The sequence below is a fragment of the Aotus nancymaae genome, unplaced genomic scaffold (genome assembly GCF_030222135.1).
Source record: "Aotus nancymaae isolate 86718 unplaced genomic scaffold, 86718_ANA_hifiasm-v0.15.2.pri h1tg000062l, whole genome shotgun sequence".
Lineage (NCBI taxonomy): Eukaryota > Metazoa > Chordata > Mammalia > Primates > Aotidae > Aotus > Aotus nancymaae.
This window is the reverse complement of record NW_026988476.1, coordinates 29,593,746-29,616,820: the sequence shown is the minus strand read 5'-3', so window position 1 is coordinate 29,616,820 and position 23,075 is coordinate 29,593,746.

Genomic DNA, 23,075 nt, shown 5'->3' with positions numbered 1-23,075 from the left:
CTTTTGAAAAGGGTCGATGTACTTAGGGCTTCCTGCTACAAAGTAAGAGTCAAGGACCCTCTTCCGCAAAGAGGAGCTGGCCTTAGTGGGAAATGGAGAATGAGCTCCTTTAAATCACCGCTCTGTCACCAATCATTAAGAAAACTTTCCAAGAACATACATGTATCGTGTCTCCAGGAGGGCTGGGATTTGTGCAAGGTTCTGAGTAACATGCTACCACAGGAAGGTGGAGGTCCTGCTCAGCCCTAGAGACAGACACACACATGCAAACACACACACAGAAACCTTAGACACACAACTGGTAGTGTCGAGCCAAAGACTTAGCAGTATGAGGAGGGCACTGAACCCACCCATGCTCCAAAGAAGGAGAGGCCTTTCCCTGATCCACACGTGCATTCTCCCTCCTTCTCCCCCAAACCTGCCTCCTCCTCAAGCCCACGCATTAGTACATAGAATACGATTAGGCAGCACTCTCAGGTTACAGAATTGTCAACGATGCTCTCGTTAAAACAACAGCACAGTCAAACAGACAGCATGCTAGCATGTGAAATGCGATCAGTTCTTTCAGACACGGCTCATGATGAATGGAGCCACACAAGGAGGGCTGCAGCTATGCTGCGCCCCGAGCCGAACTGGGAGAATGGCTACCTACCAAAGTGCTGCACACTCTCATTTCACCCTCAGAGGCAGAAAAGAGGACTGCAAAGGACTCACGGGTCTCCCATGCTCTCCGCAAAGGACTCCCATTCCTCCTGCGGACCAAAGGTAACAACAAAAGCAGCTTTTTATTTGTAGAGCACACAACTTTTGGAAAATACACAGCTAAAACTCTCCCCGCTTTAAGTGCTTTACAGCACTTAAAGCGGGGACAGTTTTAGCTGTGTAATTTGAAAAACTTGCCTCTAAGTGCATAGATGATGAAGTTCGAATGGGGGAACTGTGTCCACTTGCGTTGAGCATTCTTTCAGTGAGAAAGGATTTGGTTACATTTTGACTCTTTAGCACTGATTCTCATTCTTGTCAATCAACTGTGAAATTTCTGTGTTAATTTCTAGCAGAGGTAATAGAGTTAGTCCAAAATCATAGGTGTATATAAGTCCAGGTGGACAAGTATGCCCAGAATCCCAGGCACTGAGCTGAAAAGGGGATCATTTCCCAGTGGGCCTCACGTCCCACAGAAACCGCTGTGCAAAAGTCGAGAAACAGATACAGAAAGTGACTGGCCTAAGGCTTGTCACTTGAATGTGAGTGGCTGAATGAGTGGCGGATGGTTGGAAATGAAATCCAAATCCCCTGACCTCTAATTTCAGAGGGTGCAGTGCCTCCCCAATGCCCGATTTTAGAGTTAAACGTCTTAGCAAGAGCTTTACTGCACTGAAGTCACCCTGAAAAGACATTAGCTTCCATCCGCACAGTCATTGCCCCCTGGTCTCTAATGAGAGTTTGCCCAGTTAAAGTTGCAACACTGGGTTTAACGTGAGAGATCTTGACTTTCAGCCTGTAACTTTTGAAAAGGGTCGATGTACTTAGGGCTTCCTGCTACAAAGTAAGAGTCAAGGACCCTCTTCCGCAAAGAGGAGCTGGCCTTAGTGGGAAATGGAGAATGAGCTCCTTTAAATCACCGCTCTGTCACCAATCATTAAGAAAACTTTCCAAGAACATACATGTATCGTGTCTCCAGGAGGGCTGGGATTTGTGCAAGGTTCTGAGTAACATGCTACCACAGGAAGGTGAGGTCCTGCTCAGCCCTAGAGACAGACACACACATGCAAACACACACACAGAAACCTTAGACACACAACTGGTAGTGTCGAGCCAAAGACTTAGCAGTATGAGGAGGGCACTGAACCCACCCATGCTCCAAAGAAGGAGAGGCCTTTCCCTGATCCACACGTGCATTCTCCCTCCTTCTCCCCCAAACCTGCCTCCTCCTCAAGCCCACGCATTAGTACATAGAATACGATTAGGCAGCGCTCTCAGGTTACAGAATTGTCAACGATGCTCTCGTTAAAACAACAGCACAGTCAAACAGACAGCATGCTAGCATGTGAAATGCGATCAGTTCTTTCAGACACGGCTCATGATGAATGGAGCCACACAAGGAGGACTGCAGCTATGCTGCGCCCCGAGCCGAACTGGGAGAATGGCTACCTACCAAAGTGCTGCACACTCTCATTTCACCCTCAGAGGCAGAAAAGGGGACTGCAAAGGACTCACGGGTCTCCCATGCTCTCCGCAAAGGACTCCCATTCCTCCTGCGGACCAAAGGTAACAACAAAAGCAGTTTTTTATTTGTAGAGCACACAACTTTTGGAAAATACACAGCTAAAACTGTCCCCGCTTTAAGTGCTTTACAGCACTTAAAGCGGGGACAGTTTTAGCTGTGTAATTTGAAAAACTTGCCTCTAAGTTCATAGATGATGAAGTTCGAATGGGGGAACTGTGTCCACTTGCGTTGAGCATTCTTTCAGTGAGAAAGGATTTGGTTACATTTTGACTCTTTAGCACTGATTCTCATTCTTGTCAATCAACTGTGAAATTTCTGTGTTAATTTCTAGCAGAGGTAATAGAGTTAGTCCAAAATCATAGGTGTATATAAGTCCAGGTGGACAAGTATGCCCAGAATCCCAGGCACTGAGCTGAAAAGGGGATCATTTCCCAGTGGGCCTCACGTCCCACAGAAACCGCTGTGCAAAAGTCGAGAAACAGATACAGAAAGTGACTGGCCTAAGGCTTGTCACTTGAATGTGAGTGGCTGAATGAGTGGCGCATGGTTGGAAATGAAATCCAAATCCCCTGACCTCTAACTTCAGAGGGTGCAGTGCCTCCCCAATGCCCGATTTTAGAGTTAAACGTCTTAGCAAGAGCTTTACTGCACTGAAGTCACCCTGAAAAGACATTAGCTTCCATCCGCACAGTCATTGCCCCCTGGTCTCTAATGAGAGTTTGCCCAGTTAAAGTTGCAACATTGGGTTTAACGTGAGAGATCTTGACTTTCAGCCTGTAACTTTTGAAAAGGGTCGATGTACTTAGGGCTTCCTGCTACAAAGTAAGAGTCAAGGACCCTCTTCCGCAAATAGGAGCTGGCCTTAGTGGCAAATGGAGAATGAGCTCCTTTAAATCACCGCTCTGTCACCAATCATTAAGAAAACTTTCCAAGAACATACATGTATCGTGTCTCCAGGAGGGCTGGGATTTGTGCAAGGTTCTGAGTAACATGCTACCACAGGAAGGTGAGGTCCTGCTCAGCCCTAGAGACAGACACACACATGCAAACACACACACAGAAACCTTAGACACACAACTGGTAGTGTCGAGCCAAAGACTTAGCAGTATGAGGAGGGCACTGAACCCACCCATGCTCCAAAGAAGGAGAGGCCTTTCCCTGATCCACACGTGCATTCTCCCTCCTTCTCCCCCAAACCTGCCTCCTCCTCAAGCCCACGCATTAGTACATAGAATACGATTAGGCAGCGCTCTCAGGTTACAGAATTGTCAACGATGCTCTCGTTAAAACAACAGCACAGTCAAACAGACAGCATGCTAGCATGTGAAATGCGATCAGTTCTTTCAGACACGGCTCATGATGAATGGAGCCACACAAGGAGGACTGCAGCTATGCTGCGCCCCGAGCCGAACTGGGAGAATGGCTACCTACCAAAGTGCTGCACACTCTCATTTCACCCTCAGAGGCAGAAAAGAGGACTGCAAAGGACTCACGGCTCTCCCATGCTCTCCGCAAAGCACTCCCATTCCTCCTGCGGACCAAAGGTAACAACAAAAGCAGCTTTTTATTTGTAGAGCACACAACTTTTGGAAAATACACAGCTAACACTGTCCCCGCTTTAAGTGCTTTACAGCACTTAAAGCGGGGACAGTTTTAGCTGTGTAATTTGAAAAACTTGCCTCTAAGTGCATAGATGATGAAGTTCGAATGGGGGAACTGTGTCCACTTGCGTTGAGCATTCTTTCAGTGAGAAAGGATTTGGTTACATTTTGACTCTTTAGCACTGATTCTCATTCTTCTCAATCAACTGTGAAATTTCTGGGTTAATTTCTAGCAGAGGTAATAGAGTTAGTCCAAAATCATAGGTGTATATAAGTCCAGGTGGACAAGTATGCCCAGAATCCCAGGCACTGAGCTGAAAAGGGGATCATTTCCCAGTGGGCCTCACGTCCCACAGAAACCGCTGTGCAAAAGTCGAGAAACAGATACAGAAAGTGACTGTCCTAAGGCTTGTCACTTGAATGTGAGTGGCTGAATGAGTGGCGGATGGTTGGAAATGAAATCCAAATCCCCTGACCTCTAACTTCAGAGGGTGCAGTGCCTCCCCAATGCCCGATTTTAGAGTTAAACGTCTTAGCAAGAGCTTTACTGCACTGAAGTCACCCTGAAAAGACATTAGCTTCCATCCTCACAGTCATTGCCCCCTGGTCTCTAATGAGAGTTTGCCCAGTTAAAGTTGCAACACTGGGTTTAACGTGAGAGATCTTGACTTTCAGCCTGTAACTTTTGAAAAGGGTCGATGTACTTAGGGCTTCCTGCTACAAAGTAAGAGTCAAGGACCCTCTTCCGCAAAGAGGAGCTGGCCTTAGTGGGAAATGGAGAATGAGCTCCTTTAAATCACCGCTCTGTCACCAATCATTAAGAAAACTTTCCAAGAACATACATGTATCGTGTCTCCAGGAGGGCTGGGATTTGTGCAAGGTTCTGAGTAACATGCTACCACAGGAAGGTGAGGTCCTGCTCAGCCCTAGAGACAGACACACACATGCAAACACACACACAGAAACCTTAGACACACAACTGGTAGTGTCGAGCCAAAGACTTAGCAGTATGAGGAGGGCACTGAACCCACCCATGCTCCAAAGAAGGAGAGGCCTTTCCCTGATCCACACGTGCATTCTCCCTCCTGCTCCCCCAAACCTGCCTCCTCCTCAAGCCCACGCATTATTACATAGAATACGATTAGGCAGCGCTCTCAGGTTACAGAATTGTCAACGATGCTCTCGTTAAAACAACAGCACAGTCAAACAGACAGCATGCTAGCATGTGAAATGCGATCAGTTCTTTCAGACACGGCTCATGATGAATGGAGCCACACAAGGAGGACTGCAGCTATGCTGCGCCCCGAGCCGAACTGGGAGAATGGCTACCTACCAAAGTGCTGCACACTCTCATTTCACCCTCAGAGGCAGAAAAGGGGACTGCAAAGGACTCACGGGTCTCCCATGCTCTCCGCAAAGGACTCCCATTCCTCATGCGGACCAAAGGTAACAACAAAAGCAGCTTTTTATTTGTAGAGCACACAACTTTTGGAAAATACACAGCTAAAACTGTCCCCGCTTTAAGTGCTGTAAAGCACTTAAAGCGGGGACAGTTTTAGCTGTGTAATTTGAGAAACTTGCCTCTAAGTGCATAGATGATGAAGTTCGAATGGGGGAACTGTGTCCACTTGCGTTGAGCATTCTTTCAGTGAGAAAGGATTTGGTTACATTTTGACTCTTTAGCACTGATTCTCATTCTTGTCAATCAACTGTGAAATTTCTGTGTTAATTTCTAGCAGAGGTAATAGAGTTAGTCCAAAATCATAGGTGTATATAAGTCCAGGTGGACAAGTATGCCCAGAATCCCAGGCACTGAGCTGAAAAGGGGATCATTTCCCAGTGGGCCTCACATCCCACAGAAATCGCTGTGCAAAAGTCGAGAAACAGATACAGAAAGTGACTGGCCTAAGGCGTGTCAGTTGAATGTGGGTGGCTGAATGAGTGGCGGATGGTTGGAAATGAAATCCAAATCCCCTGACCTCTAACTTCAGAGGGTGTAGTGCCTCCCCAATGCCGGATTTTAGAGTTAAACGTCTTAGCAAGAGCTTTACTGCACTGAAGTCACCCTGAAAAGACATTAGCTTCCATCCGCACAGTCATTGCCCCCTGGTCTCTAATGAGAGTTTGCCCAGTTAAAGTTGCAACACTGGGTTTAACGTGAGAGATCTTGACTTTCAGCCTGTAACTTTTGAAAAGGGTCGATGTACTTAGGGCTTCCTGCTACAAAGTAAGAGTCAAGGACCCTCTTCCGCAAAGAGGAGCTGGCCTTAATGGGAAATGGAGAATGAGCTCCTTTAAATCACCGCTCTGTCACCAATCATTAAGAAAACTTTCCAAGAACATACATGTATCGTGTCTCCAGGAGGGCTGGGATTTGTGCAAGGTTCTGAGTAACATGCTACCACAGGAAGGTGGAGGTCCTGCTCAGCCCTAGAGACAGACACACACATGCAAACACACACACAGAAACCTTAGACACACAACTGGTAGTGTCGAGCCAAAGACTTAGCAGTATGAGGAGGGCACTGAACCCACCCATGCTCCAAAGAAGGAGAGGCCTTTCCCTGATCCACACGTGCATTCTCCCTCCTTCTCCCCCAAACCTGCCTCCTCCTCAAGCCCACGCATTATTACATAGAATACGATTAGGCAGCGCTCTCAGGTTACAGAATTGTCAACGATGCTCTCGTTAAAACAACAGCACAGTCAAACAGACAGCATGCTAGCATGTGAAATGCGATCAGTTCTTTGAGACACGGCTCATGATGAATGGAGCCACACAAGGAGGACTGCAGCTATGCTGCGCCCCGAGCCGAACTGGGAGAATGGCTACCTACCAAAGTGCTGCACACTCTCATTTCACCCTCAGAGGCAGAAAAGAGGACTGCAAAGGACTCACGTGTCTCCCATGCTCTCCGGAAAGGACTCCCATTCCTCCTGCGGACCAAAGGTAACAACAAAAGCAGCTTTTTATTTGTAGAGCACACAACTTTTGGAAAATACACAGCTAAAACTGTCCCTGCTTTAAGTGCTTTACAGCACTTAAAGCGGGGACAGTTTTAGCTGTGTAATTTGAAAAACTTGCCTCTAAGTGCATAGATGATGGAGTTCGAATGGGGGAACTGTGTCCCCTTGCGTTGAGCATTCTTTCAGTGAGAAAGGATTTGGTTACATTTTGACTCTTTAGCACTGTTTCTCATTCTTGTCAATCAACTGTGAAATTTCTGTGTTAATTTCTAGCAGAGGTAATAGAGTTAGTCCAAAATCATAGGTGTATATAAGTCCAGGTGGACAAGTATGCCCAGAATCCCAGGCACTGAGCTGAAAAGGGGATCATTTCCCAGTGGGCCTCACGTCCCACAGAAACCGCTGTGCAAAAGTCGAGAAACAGATACAGAAAGTGACTGGCCTAAGGCTTGTCACTTGAATGTGAGTGGCTGAATGAGTGGCGGATGGTTGGAAATGAAATCCAAATCCCCTGACCTCTAATTTCAGAGGGTGCAGTGCCTCCCCAATGCCCGATTTTAGAGTTAAACGTCTTAGCAAGAGCTTTACTGCACTGAAGTCACCCTGAAAAGACATTAGCTTCCATCCGCACAGTCATTGCCCCCTGGTCTCTAATGAGAGTTTGCCCAGTTAAAGTTGCAACATTGGGTTTAACGTGAGAGATCTTGACTTTCAGCCTGTAACTTTTGAAAAGGGTCGATGTACTTAGGGCTTCCTGCTACAAAGTAAGAGTCAAGGACCCTCTTCCACAAAGAGGAGCTGGCCTTAGTGGGAAATGGAGAATGAGCTCCTTTAAATCACCGCTCTGTCACCAATCATTAAGAAAACTTTCCAAGAACATACATGTATCGTGTCTCCAGGAGGGCTGGGATTTGTGCAAGGTTCTGAGTAACATGCTACCACAGGAAGGTGGAGGTCCTGCTCAGCCCTAGAGACAGACACACACATGCAAACACACACACAGAAACCTTAGACACACAACTGGTAGTGTCGAGCCAAAGACTTAGCAGTATGAGGAGGGCACTGAACCCACCCATGCTCCAAAGAAGGAGAGGCCTTTCCCTGATCCACACGTGCATTCTCCCTCCTTCTCCCCCAAACCTGCCTCCTCCTCAAGCCCACGCATTAGTACATAGAATACGATTAGGCAGCGCTCTCAGGTGACAGAATTGTCAACGATGCTCTCGTTAAAACAACAGCACAGTCAAACAGACAGCATGCTAGCATGTGAAATGCGATCAGTTCTTTCAGACACGGCTCATGATGAATGGAGCCACACAAGGAGGACTGCAGCTATGCTGCGCCCCGAGCCGAACTGGGAGAATGGCTACCTACCAAAGTGCTGCACACTCTCATTTCACCCTCAGAGGCAGAAAAGAGGACTGCAAAGGACTCACGGGTCTCCCATGCTCTCCGCAAAGGACTCCCATTCCTCCTGCGGACCAAAGGTAACAACAAAAGCAGCTTTTTATTTGTAGAGCACACAACTTTTGGAAAATACACAGCTAAAACTGTCCCCGCTTTAAGTGCTGTAAAGCACTTAAAGCGGGGACAGTTTTAGCTGTGTAATTTGAAAAACTTGCCTCTAAGTGCATAGATGATGAAGTTCGAATGGGGGAACTGTGTCCACTTGCGTTGAGCATTCTTTCAGTGAGAAAGGATTTGGTTACATTTTGACTCTTTAGCACTGATTCTCATTCTTGTCAATCAACTGTGAAATTTCTGTGTTAATTTCTAGCAGAGGTAATAGAGTTAGTCCAAAATCATAGGTGTATATAAGTCCAGGTGGACAAGTATGCCCAGAATCCCAGGCACTGAGCTGAAAAGGGGATCATTTCCCAGTGGTCATCACGTCCCACAGAAACCGCTGTGCAAAAGTCGAGAAACAGATACAGAAAGTGACTGGCCTAAGACTTGTCACTTGAATGTGAGTGGCTGAATGAGTGGCGGATGGTTGGAAATGAAATCCAAATCCCCTGACCTCTAATTTCAGAGGGTGCAGTGCCTCCCCCAAGCCCGATTTTAGAGTTAAACGTCTTAGCAAGAGCTTTACTTCACTGAAGTCACCCTGAAAAGACATTAACTTCCATCCGCACAGTCATTGCCCCCTGGTCTCTAATGAGAGTTTGCCCAGTTAAAGTTGCAACACTGGGTTTAACGTGAGAGATCTTGACTTTCAGCCTGTAACTTTTGAAATGGGTCGATGTACTTAGGGCTTCCTGCTACAAAGTAAGAGTCAAGGACCCTCTTCCGCAAAGAGGAGCTGGCCTTAGTGGGAAATGGAGAATGAGCTCCTTTAAATCGCCGCTCTGTCAACAATCATTAAGAAAACTTTCCAAGAACATACATGTATCGTGTCTCCAGGAGGGCTGGGATTTGTGCAAGGTTCTGAGTAACATGCTACCACAGGAAGGTGGAGGTCCTGCTCAGCCCTAGAGACAGACACACACATGCAAACACACACACAGAAACCTTAGACACACAACTGGTAGTGTCGAGCCAAAGACTTAGCAGTATGAGGAGGGCACTGAACCCACCCATGCTCCAAAGAAGGAGAGGCCTTTCCCTGATCCACACGTGCATTCTCCCTCCTTCTCCGCCAAACCTGCCTCCTCCTCAAGCCCACGCATTAGTACATAGAATACGATTAGGCAGCGCTCTCAGGTTACAGAATTGTCAACGATGCTCTCGTTAAAACAACAGCACAGTCAAACAGACAGCATGCTAGCATGTGAAATGCGATCAGTTCTTTCAGACACGGCTCATGATGAATGGAGCCACACAAGGAGGACTGCAGCTATGCTGCGCCCCGAGCCGAACTGGGAGAATGGCTACCTTCCAAAGTGCTGCACACTCTCATTTCACCCTCAGAGGCAGAAAAGAGGCGTGCAAAGGACTCACGGGTCTCCCATGCTCTCCGCAAAGGATTCCCATTCCTCCTGCGGACCAAAGGTAACAACAAAAGCAGCTTTTTATTTGTAGAGCACACAACTTTTGGAAAATACACAGCTAAAACTGTCCCCGCTTTAAGTGCTTTACAGCACTTAAAGCAGGGACAGTTTTAGCTGTGTAATTTGAAAAACTTGCCTCTAAGTGCATAGATGATGAAGTTCGAATGGGGGAACTGTGTCCACTTGCGTTGAGCATTCTTTCAGTGAGAAAGGATTTGGTTACATTTTGACTCTTTAGCACTGATTCTCATTCTTGTCAATCAACTGTGAAATTTCTGGGTTAATTTCTAGCAGAGGTAATAGAGTTAGTCCAAAATCATAGGTGTATATAAGTCCAGGTGGACAAGTATGCCCAGAATCCCAGGCACTGAGCTGAAAAGGGGATCATTTCCCAGTGGGCCTCACGTCCCACAGAAACCGCTGTGCAAAAGTCGAGAAACAGATACAGAAAGTGACTGGCCTAAGGCTTGTCACTTGAATGTGAGTGGCTGAATGAGTGGCGGATGGTTGGAAATGAAATCCAAATCCCCTGACCTCTAACTTCAGAGGGTGCAGTGCCTCCCCAATGCCCGATTTTAGAGTTAAACGTCTTAGCAAGAGCTTTACTGCACTGAAGTCACCCTGAAAAGACATTAGCTTCCATCCGCACAGTCATTGCCCCCTGGACTCTAATGAGAGTTTGCCCAGTTAAAGTTGCAACATTGGGTTTAACGTGAGAGATCTTGACTTTCAGCCTGCAACTTTTGAAAAGGGTCGATGTACTTAGGGCTTCCTGCTACAAAGTAAGAGTCAAGGACCCTCTTCCGCAAAGAGGAGCTGGCCTTAGTGGGAAATGGAGAGTGAGCTCCTTTAAATCACCGCTCTGTCACCAATCATTAAGAAAACTTTCCAGGAACATACATGTATCGTGTCTCCAGGAGGGCTGGGATTTGTGCAAGGTTCTGAGTAACATGCTACCACAGGAAGGTGGAGGTCCTGCTCAGCCCTAGAGACAGACACACACATGCAAACACACACACAGAAACCTTAGACACACAACTGGTAGTGTCGAGCCAAAGACTTAGCAGTATGAGGAGGGCACTGAACCCACCCATGCTCCAAAGAAGGAGAGGCCTATCCCTGATCCACACGTGCATTCTCCCTCCTTCTCCCCCAAACCTGCCTCCTCCTCAAGCCCACGCATTAGTACATAGAATACGATTAGGCAGCGCTCTCAGGTTACAGAATTGTCAACGATGCTCTCGTTAAAACAACAGCACAGTCAAACAGACAGCATGCTAGCATGTGAAATGCGATCAGTTCTTTGAGACACGGCTCATGATGAATGGAGCCACACAAAGAGGACTGCAGCTATGCTGCGCCCCGAGCCGAACTGGGAGAATGGCTACCTACCAAAGTGCTGCACACTCTCATTTCACCCTCAGAGGCAGAAAAGAGGACTGCAAAGGACTCACGTGTCTCCCATGCTCTCCGGAAAGGACTCCCATTCCTCCTGCGGACCAAAGGTAACAACAAAAGCAGCTTTTTATTTGTAGAGCACACAACTTTTGGAAAATACACAGCTAAAACTGTCCCCGCTTTAAGTGCTTTACAGCTAAAGCGGGGACAGTTTTAGCTGTGTAATTTGAAAAACTTGCCTCTAAGTGCATAGATGATGGAGTTCGAATGGGGGAACTGTGTCCACTTGCGTTGAGCATTCTTTCAGTGAGAAAGGATTTGGTTACATTTTGACTCTTTAGCACTGATTCTCATTCTTGTCAATCAACTGTGAAATTTCTGTGTTAATTTCTAGCAGAGGTAATAGAGTTAGTCCAAAATCATAGGTGTATATAAGTCCAGGTGGACAAGTATGCCCAGAATCCCAGGCACTGAGCTGAAAAGGGGATCATTTCCCAGTGGGCCTCACGTCCCACAGAAACCGCTGTGCAAAAGTCGAGAAACAGATACAGAAAGTGACTGGCCTAAGGCTTGTCACTTGAATGTGAGTGGCTGAATGAGTGGCGGATGGTTGGAAATGAAATCCAAATCCCCTGACCTCTAATTTCAGAGGGTGCAGTGCCTCCCCAATGCCCGATTTTAGAGTTAAACGTCTTAGCAAGAGCTTTACTGCACTGAAGTCACCCTGAAAAGACATTAGCTTCCATCCGCACAGTCATTGCCCCCTGGTCTCTAATGAGAGTTTGCCCAGTTAAAGTTGCAACATTGGGTTTAACGTGAGAGATCTTGACTTTCAGCCTGCAACTTTTGAAAAGGGTGGATGTACTTAGGGCTTCCTGCTACAAAGTAAGAGTCAAGGACCCTCTTCCGCAAAGAGGAGCTGGCCTTAGTGGGAAATGGAGAGTGAGCTCCTTTAAATCACCGCTCTGTCACCAATCATTAAGAAAACTTTCCAAGAACATACATGTATCGTGTCTCCAGGAGGGCTGGGATTTGTGCAAGGTTCTGAGTAACATGCTACCACAGGAAGGTGGAGGTCCTGCTCAGCCCTAGAGACAGACACACACATGCAAACACACACACAGAAACCTTAGACACACAACTGGTAGTGTCGAGCCAAAGACTTAGCAGTATGAGGAGGGCACTGAACCCACCCATGCTCCAAAGAAGGAGAGGCCTTTCCCTGATCCACACGTGCATTCTCCCTCCTTCTCCCCCAAACCTGCCTCCTCCTCAAGCCCACGCATTAGTACATAGAATACGATTAGGCAGCGCTCTCAGGTGACAGAATTGTCAACGATGCTCTCGTTAAAACAACAGCACAGTCAAACAGACAGCATGCTAGCATGTGAAATGCGATCAGTTCTTTCAGACACGGCTCATGATGAATGGAGCCACACAAGGAGGACTGCAGCTATGCTGCGCCCCGAGCCGAACTGGGAGAATGGCTACCTACCAAAGTGCTGCACACTCTCATTTCACCCTCAGAGGCAGAAAAGAGGACTGCAAAGGACTCACGGGTCTCCCATGCTCTCCGCAAAGGACTCCCATTCCTCCTGCGGACCAAAGGTAACAACAAAAGCAGCTTTTTATTTGTAGAGCACACAACTTTTGGAAAATACACAGCTAAAACTGTCCCCGCTTTAAGTGCTGTAAAGCACTTAAAGTGCTTTACAGCACTTAAAGCGGGGACACTTTTAGCTGTGTAATTTGAAAAACTTGCCTCTAAGTGTATAGATGATGAAGTTCGAATGGGGGAACTGTGTCCACTTGCGTTGAGCATTCTTTCAGTGAGAAAGGATTTGGTTACATTTTGACTCTTTAGCACTGATTCTCATTCTTGTCAATCAACTGTGAAATTTCTGTGTTAATTTCTAGCAGAGGTAATAGAGTTAGTCCAAAATCATAGGTGTATATAAGTTCAGGTGGACAAGTATGCCCAGAATCCCAGGCACTGAGCTGAAAAGGGGATCATTTCCCAGTGGGCCTCACGTCCCACAGAAACCGCTGTGCAAAAGTCGAGAAACAGATACAGAAAGTGACTGGCCTAAGGCTTGTCACTTGAATGTGAGTGGCTGAATGAGTGGCGGATGGTTGGAAATGAAATCAAAATCCCCTGACCTCTAACTTCAGAGGGTGCAGTGCCTCCCCAATGCCCGATTTTAGAGTTAAACGTCTTAGCAAGAGCTTTACTGCACTGAAGTCACCCTGAAAAGACATTAGCTTCCATCCGCACAGTCATTGCAACCTTGTGTCTAATGAGAGTTTGCCCAGTTAAAGTTGCAACATTGGGTTTAACGTGAGAGATCTTGACTTTCAGCCTGTAACTTTTGAAAAGGGTCGATGTACTTAGGGCTTCCTGCTACAAAGTAAGAGTCAAGGACCCTCTTCCGCAAAGAGGAGCTGGCCTTAGTGGGAAATGGAGAATGAGCTCCTTTAAATCACCGCTCTGTCACCAATCATTAAGAAAGCTTTCCAAGAACATACATGTATCGTGTCTCCATGAGGTCTGGGATTTGTGCAAGGTTCTGAGTAACATGCTACCACAGGAAGGTGGAGGTCCTGCTCAGCCCTAGAGACAGACACACACATGCAAACACACACACAGAAACCTTAGACACACAACTGGTAGTGTCGAGCCAAAGACTTAGCAGTATGAGGAGGGCACTGAACCCACCCATGCTCCAAAGAAGGAGAGGCCTTTCCCTGATCCACACGTGCATTCTCCCTCCTTCTCCCCCAAACCTGCCTCCTCCTCAAGCCCACGCATTAGTACATAGAATACGATTAGGCAGCGCTCTCAGGTTACAGAATTGTCAACGATGCTCTCGTTAAAACAACAGCACAGTCAAACAGACAGCATGCTAGCATGTGAAATGCGATCAGTTCTTTCAGACACGGCTCATGATGAATGGAGCCACACAAGGAGGACTGCAGCTATGCTGCGCCCCGAGCCGAACTGGGAGAATGGCTACCTACCAAAGTGCTGCACACTCTCATTTCACCCTCAGAGGCAGAAAAGAGGACTGCAAAGGACTCACGGGTCTCCCATGCTCTCCGCAAAGGACTCCCATTCCTCCTGCGGACCAAAGGTAACAACAAAAGCAGCTTTTTATTTGTAGAGCACACAACTTTTGGAAAATACACAGCTAAAACTGTCCCCGCTTTAAGTGCTTTACAGCACTTAAAGCGGGGACAGTTTTAGCTGTGTAATTTGAAAAACTTGCCTCTAAGTGCATAGATGATGAAGTTCGAATGGGGGAACTGTGTCCACTTGCGTTGAGCATTCTTTCAGTGAGAAAGGATTTGGTTACATTTTGACTCTTTAGCACTGATTCTCATTCTTGTCAATCAACTGTGAAATTTCTGTGTTAATTTCTAGCAGAGGTAATAGAGTTAGTCCAAAATCATAGGTGTATATAAGTCCAGGTGGACAAGTATGCCCAGAATCCCAGGCACTGAGCTGAAAAGGGGATCATTTCCCAGTGGGCCTCACGTCCCACAGAAACCGCTGTGCAAAAGTCGAGAAACAGATACAGAAAGTGACTGGCCTAAGGCTTGTCACTTGAATGTGAGTGGCTGAATGAGTGGCGGATGGTTGGAAATGAAATCCAAATCCCCTGACCTCTAATTTCAGAGGGTGCAGTGCCTCCCCAATGCCCGATTTTAGAGTTAAACGTCTTAGCAAGAGCTTTACTGCACTGAAGTCACCCTGAAAAGACATTAGCTTCCATCCGCACAGTCATTGCCCCCTGGTCTCTAATGAGAGTTTGCCCAGTTAAAGTTGCAACATTGGGTTTAACGTGAGAGATCTTGACTTTCAGCCTGTAACTTTTGAAAAGGGTCGATGTACTTAGGGCTTCCTGCTACAAAGTAAGAGTCAAGGACCCTCTTCCGCAAAGAGGAGCTGGCCTTAGTGGGAAATGGAGAATGAGCTCCTTTAAATCACCGCTCTGTCACCAATCATTAAGAAAACTTTCCAAGAACATACATGTATCGTGTCTCCAGGAGGGCTGGGATTTGTGCAAGGTTCTGAGTGACATGCTACCACAGGAAGGTGGAGGTCCTAGTCAGCCCTAGAGACAGACACACACATGCAAACACACACACAGAAACCTTAGACACACAACTGGTAGTGTCGAGCCAAAGACTTAGCAGTATGAGGAGGGCACTGAACCCACCCATGCTCCAAAGAAGGAGAGGCCTTTCCCTGATCCACACGTGCATTCTCCCTGCTTCTCCCCCAAACCTGCCTCCTCCTCAAGCCCACGCATTAGTACATAGAATACGATTAGGCAGCGCTCTCAGGTTACAGAATTGTCAAGGATGCTCTCCTTAAAACAACAGCACAGTCAAACAGACAGCATGCTAGCATGTGAAATGCGATCAGTTCTTTGAGACACGGCTCATGATGAATGGAGCCACACAAGGAGGCCTGCAGCTATGCTGCGCCCCGAGCCGAACTGGGAGAATGGCTACCTACCAAAGTGCTGCACACTCTCATTTCACCCTCAGAGGCAGAAAAGAGGACTGCAAAGGACTCACGGGTCTCCCATGCTCTCCGCAAAGGACTCCCATTCCTCCTGCGGACCAAAGGTAACAACAAAAGCAGTTTTTTATTTGTAGAGCACACAACTTTTGGAAAATACACAGCTAAAACTGTCCCCGCTTTAAGTGCTGTAAAGCACTTAAAGCGGGGACAGTTTTAGCTGTGTAATTTGAAAAACTTGCCTCTAAGTTCATAGATGATGAAGTTCGAATGGGGGAACTGTGTCCACTTGCGTTGAGCATTCTTTCAGTGAGAAAGGATTTGGTTACATTTTGACTCTTTAGCACTGATTCTCATTCTTGTCAATCAACTGTGAAATTTCTGTGTTAATTTCTAGCAGAGGTAATAGAGTTAGTCCAAAATCATAGGTGTATATAAGTCCAGGTGGACAAGTATGCACAGAATCCCAGGCACTGAGCTGAAAAGGGGATCATTTCCCAGTGGACCTCACGTCCCACAGAAACCACTGTGCAAAAGTCGAGAAACAGATACAGAAAGTGACTGGCCTAAGGCTTGTCACTTGAATGTGAGTGGCTGAATGAGTGGCGCATGGTTGGAAATGAAATCCAAATCCCCTGACCTCTAACTTCAGAGGGTGCAGTGCCTCCCCAATGCCCGATTTTAGAGTTAAACGTCTTAGCAAGAGCTTTACTGCACTGAAGTCACCCTGAAAAGACATTAGCTTCCATCCGCACAGTCATTGCCCCCTGGTCTCTAATGAGAGTTTGCCCAGTTAAAGTTGCAACATTGGGTTTAACGTGAGAGATCTTGACTTTCAGCCTGTAACTTTTGAAAAGGGTCGATGTACTTAGGGCTTCCTGCTACAAAGTAAGAGTCAAGGACCCTCTTCCGCAAAGAGGAGCTGGCCTTAGTGGGAAATGGAGAATGAGCTCCTTTAAATCACCGCTCTGTCACCAATCATTAAGAAAACATTCCAAGAACATACGTGTATCGTGTCTCCAGGAGGGCTGGGATTTGTGCAAGGTTCTGAGTAACATGCTACCACAGGAAGGTGGAGGTCCTGCTCAGCCCTAGAGACAGACACACACATGCAAACACACACACAGAAACCTTAGACACACAACTGGTAGTGTCGAGCCAAAGACTTAGCAGTATGAGGAGGGCACTGAACCCACCCATGCTCCAAAGAAGGAGAGGCCTTTCCCTGATCCACACGTGCATTCTCCCTCCTTCTCCCCCAAACCTGCCTCCTCCTCAAGCCCACGCATTATTACATAGAATACGATTAGGCAGCGCTCTCAGGTGACAGAATTGTCAACGATGCTCTCGTTAAAACAACAGCACAGTCAAACAGACAGCATGCTAGCATGTGAAATGCGATCAGTTCTTTCAGACACGGCTCATGATGAATGGAGCCACACAAGGAGGACTGCAGCTATGCTGCGCCCCGAGCCGAACTGGGAGAATGGCTAACTACCAACGTGCTGCACACTCTCATTTCACCCTCAGAGGCAGAAAAGAGGCGTGCAAAGGACTCACGGGTCTCCCATGCTCTCCGCAAAGGACTCCCATTCCTCCTGCGGACCAAAGGTAACAACAAAAGCAGCTTTTTATTTGTAGAGCACACAACTTTTGGAAAATACACAGCTAAAACTGTCCCCGCTTTAAGTGCTTTACAGCACTTAAAGCGGGGACAGTTTTAGCTGTGTAATTTGAAAAACTTGCCTCTAAGTGCATAGATGATGAAGTTCGAATGGGGGAACTGTGTCCACTTGCGTTGAGCATTCTTTCAGTGAGAAAGGATTTGGTTACATTTTGACTCTTTAGCACTGATTCTCATTCTTGTCAATCAACTGTGAAATTTCTGTGTTAATTTCTAGCAGAGGTAATAGAGTTAGTCCAAAATCATAGGTGTATATAAGTCCAGGTGGACAAGTATGCCCAGAATCCCAGGCACTGAGCTGAAAAGGGGATCATTTCCCAGTGGGCCTCACGTCCCACAGAAACCGCTGTGCAAAAGTCGAGAAACAGATACAGAAAGTGACTGGCCTAAGGCTTGTCACTTGAATGTGAGTGGCTGAATGAGTGGCGGATGGTAGGAAATGAAATCCTAATCCCCTGACCTCTAATTTCAGAGGGTGCAGTGCCTCCCCAATGCCCGATTTTAGAGTTAAACGTCTTAGCAAGAGCTTTACTGCACTGAAGTCACCCTGAAAAGACATTAGCTTCCATCCGCACAGTCATTGCCCCCTGGTCTCTAATGAGAGTTTGCCCAGTTAAAGTTGCAACACTGGGTTTAACGTGAGAGATCTTGACTTTCAGCCTGTAACTTTTGAAAAGGGTCGATGTACTTAGGGCTTCGTGCTGCAAAGTAAGAGTCAAGGACCCTCTTCCGCAAAGAGGAGCTGGCCTTAGTGGGAAATGGAGAATGAGCTCCTTTAAATCACCGCTCTGTCACCAATCATTAAGAAAACTTTCCAAGAACATACATGTATCGTGTCTCCAGGAGGGCTGGGATTTGTGCAAGGTTCTGAGTAACATGCTACCACAGGAAGGTGGAGGTCCTGCTCAGCCCTAGAGACAGACACACACATGCAAACACACACACAGAAACCTTAGACACACAACTGGTAGTGTCGAGCCAAAGACTTAGCAGTATGAGGAGGGCACTGAACCCACCCATGCTCCAAAGAAGGAGAGGCCTTTCCCTGATCCACACGTGCATTCTCCCTCCTTCTCCCCCAAACCTGCCTCCTCCTCAAGCCCACGCATTATTACATAGAATACGATTAGGCAGCGCTCTCAGGTGACAGAATTGTCAACGATGCTCTCGTTAAAACAACAGCACAGTCAAACAGACAGCATGCTAGCATGTGAAATGCGATCAGTTCTTTCAGACACGGCTCATGATGAATGGAGCCACACAAGGAGGACTGCAGCTATGCTGCGCCCCGAGCCGAACTGGGAGAATGGCTACCTACCAAAGTGCTGCACACTCTCATTTCACCCTCAGAGGCAGAAAAGAGGACTGCAAAGGACTCACGGGTCTCCCATGCTCTCCGCAAAGGACTCCCATTCCTCCTGCGGACCAAAGGTAACAACAAAAGCAGCTTTTTATTTGTAGAGCACACAACTTTTGGAAAATACACAGCTAAAACTGTCCCCGCTTTAAGTGCTTTACAGCACTTAAAGCGGGGACAGTTTTAGCTGTGTAATTTGAAAAACTTGCCTCTAAGTGCATAGATGATGAAGTTCGAATGGGGGAACTGTGTCCACTTGCGTTGAGCATTCTTTCAGTGAGAAAGGATTTGGTTACATTTTGACTCTTTAGCACTGATTCTCATTCTTGTCAATCAACTGTGAAATTTCTGTGTTAATTTCTAGCAGAGGTAATAGAGTTAGTCCAAAATCATAGGTGTATATAAGTCCAGGTGGACAAGTATGCCCAGAATCCCAGGCACTGAGCTGAAAAGGGGATCATTTCCCAGTGGGCCTCACGTCCCACAGAAACCACTGTGCAAAAGTCGAGAAACAGATACAGAAAGTGACTGGCCTAAGGCTTGTCACTTGAATGTGAGTGGCTGAATGAGTGGCGCATGGTTGGAAATGAAATCCAAATCCCCTGACCTCTAACTTCAGAGGGTGCAGTGCCTCCCCAATGCCCGATTTTAGAGTTAAACGTCTTAGCAAGAGCTTTACTGCACTGAAGTCACCCTGAAAAGACATTAGCTTCCATCCGCACGGTCATTGCCCCCTGGTCTCTAATGAGAGTTTGCCCAGTTAAAGTTGCAACATTGGGTTTAACGTGAGAGCTCTTGACTTTCAGCCTGTAACTTTTGAAAAGGGTCGATGTACTTAGGGCTTCCTGCTACAAAGTAAGAGTCAAGGACCCTCTTCCGCAAAGAGGAGCTGGCCTTAGTGGGAAATGGAGAATGAGCTCCTTTAAATCACCGCTCTGTCACCAATCATTAAGAAAACATTCCAAGAACATACGTGTATCGTGTCTCCAGGAGGGCTGGGATTTGTGCAAGGTTCTGAGTAACATGCTACCACAGGAAGGTGGAGGTCCTGCTCAGCCCTAGAGACAGACACACACATGCAAACACACACACAGAAACCTTAGACACACAACTGGTAGTGTCGAGCCAAAGACTTAGCAGTATGAGGAGGGCACTGAACCCACCCGTGCTCCAAAGAAGGAGAGGCCTTTCCCTGATCCACACGTGCATTCTCCCTCCTTCTCCCCCAAACCTGCCTCCTCCTCAAGCCCACGCATTATTACATAGAATACGATTAGGCAGCGCTCTCAGGTTACAGAATTGTCAACGATGCTCTCGTTAAAACAACAGCACAGTCAAACAGACAGCATGCTAGCATGTGAAATGCGATCAGTTCTTTCAGACACGGCTCATGATGAATGGAGCCACACAAGGAGGACTGCAGCTATGCTGCGCCCCGAGCCGAACTGGGAGAATGGCTAACTACCAAAGTGCTGCACACTCTCATTTCACCCTCAGAGGCAGAAAAGAGGACTGCAAAGGACTCACGGTTCTCCCATGCTCTCCGCAAAGGACTCCCATTCCTCCTGCGGACCAAAGGTAACAACAAAAGCAGCTTTTTATTTGTAGAGCACACAACTTTTGGAAAATACACAGCTAAAACTGTCCCCGCTTTAAGTGCTTTACAGCACTTAAAGCGGGGACAGTTTTAGCTGTGTAATTTGAAAAACTTGCCTCTAAGTGCATAGATGATGAAGTTCGAATGGGGGAACTGTGTCCACTTGCGTTGAGCATTCTTTCAGTGAGAAAGGATTTGGTTACATTTTGACTCTTTAGCACTGATTCTCATTCTTGTCAATCAACTGTGAAATTTCTGTGTTAATTTCTAGCAGAGGTAATAGAGTTAGTCCAAAATCATAGGTGTATATAAGTCCAGGTGGACAAGTATGCCCAGAATCCCAGGCACTGAGCTGAAAAGGGGATCATTTCCCAGTGGGCCTCACGTCCCACAGAAACCACTGTGCAAAAGTCGAGAAACAGATACAGAAAGTGACTGGCCTAAGGCTTGTCACTTGAACGTGAGTGGCTGAATGGGTGGCGGATGTTTGGAAATGAAATCCAAATCCCCTGACCTCTAACTTCAGAGGGTGCAGTGCCTCCCCAATGCCCGATTTTAGAGTTAAACGTCTTAGCAAGAGCTTTACTGCACTGAAGTCACCCTGAAAAGACATTAGCTTCCATCCACACAGTCATTGCCCCCTGGTCTCTAATGAGAGTTTGCCCAGTTAAAGTTGCAACACTGGGTTTAACGTGAGAGATCTTGACTTTCAGCCTGTAACTTTTGAAAAGGGTCGATGTACTTAGGGCTTCCTGCTACAAAGTAAGAGTCAAGGACCCTCTTCCGCAAAGAGGAGCTGGCCTTAGTGGGAAATGGAGAATGAGCTCCTTTAAATCACCGCTCTGTCACCAATCATTAAGAAAACTTTCCAAGAACATACATGTATCGTGTCTCCAGGAGGGCTGGGATTTGTGCAAGGTTCTGAGTAACATGCTACCACAGGAAGGTGGAGGTCCTGCTCAGCCCTAGAGACAGACACACACATGCAAACACACACACAGAAACCTTAGACACACAACTGGTAGTGTCGAGCCAAAGACTTAGCAGTATGAGGAGGGCACTGAACCCACCCATGCTCCAAAGAAGGAGAGGCCTTTCCCTGATCCACACGTGCATTCTCCCTCCTTCTCCCCCAAACCTGCCTCCTCCTCAAGCCCACGCATTAGTACATAGAATACGATTAGGCAGCGCTCTCAGGTTACAGAATTGTCAACGATGCTCTCGTTAAAACAACAGCACAGTCAAACAGACAGCATGCTAGCCTGTGAAATGCGATCAGTTCTTTCAGACACGGCTCATGATGAATGGAGCCACACAAGGAGGACTGCAGCTATGCTGCGCCCCGAGCCGAACTGGGAGAATGGCTACCTACCAAAGTGCTGCACACTCTCATTTCACCCTCAGAGGCAGAAAAGAGGACTGCAAAGGACTCACGGGTCTCCCATGCTCTCCGCAAAGGACTCCCATTCCTCCTGCGGACCAAAGGTAACAACAAAAGCAGCTTTTTATTTGTAGAGCACACAACTTTTGGAAAATACACAGCTAAAACTGTCCCCGCTTTAAGTGCTTTACAGCACTCCTTCTCCCCCAAACCTGCCTCCTCCTCAAGCCCACGCATTATTACATAGAATACGATTAGGCAGCGCTCTCAGGTTACAGAATTGTCAACGATGCTCTCGTTAAAACAACAGCACAGTCAAACAGACAGCATGCTAGCATGTGAAATGCGATCAGTTCTTTCAGACACGGCTCATGATGAATGGAGCCACACAAGGAGGACTGCAGCTATGCTGCGCCCCGAGCCGAACTGGGAGAATGGCTACCTACCAAAGTGCTGCACACTCTCATTTCACCCTCAGAGGCAGAAAAGAGGACTGCAAAGGACTCACGGGTCTCCCATGCTCTCCGCAAAGGACTCCCATTCCTCCTGCGGACCAAAGGTAACAACAAAAGCAGCTTTTTATTTGTAGAGCACACAACTTTTGGAAAATACACAGCTAAAATACACAGCGGGGACAGTTTTAGCTGTGTAATTTGAAAAACTTGCCTCTAAGTGCATAGATGATGAAGTTCGAATGGGGGAACTGTGTCCACTTGCGTTGAGCATTCTTTCAGTGAGAAAGGATTTGGTTACATTTTGACTCTTTAGCACTGATTCTCATTCTTGTCAATCAACTGTGAAATTTCTGTGTTAATTTCTAGCAGAGGTAATAGAGTTAGTCCAAAATCATAGGTGTATATAAGTCCAGGTGGACAAGTATGCCCAGAATCCCAGGCACTGAGCTGAAAAGGGGATCATTTCCCAGTGGGCCTCACGTCCCACAGAAACCGCTGTGCAAAAGTCGAGAAACAGATACAGAAAGTGACTGGCCTAAGGCTTGTCACTTGAACGTGAGTGGCAGAATGGGTGTCGGATGTTTGGAAATGAAATCCAAATCCCCTGACCTCTAACTTCAGAGGGTGCAGTGCCTCCCCAATGCCCGATTTTAGAGTTAAACGTCTTAGCAAGAGCTTTACTGCACTGAAGTCACCCTGAAAAGACATTAGCTTCCATCCGCACAGTCATTGCCCCCTGGTCTCTAATGAGAGTTTGCCCAGTTAAAGTTGCAACATTGGGTTTAACGTGAGAGATCTTGACTTTCAGCCTGTAACTTTTGAAAAGGGTCGATGTACTTAGGGCTTCCTGCTACAAAGTAAGAGTCAAGGACCCTCTTCCGCAAAGAGGA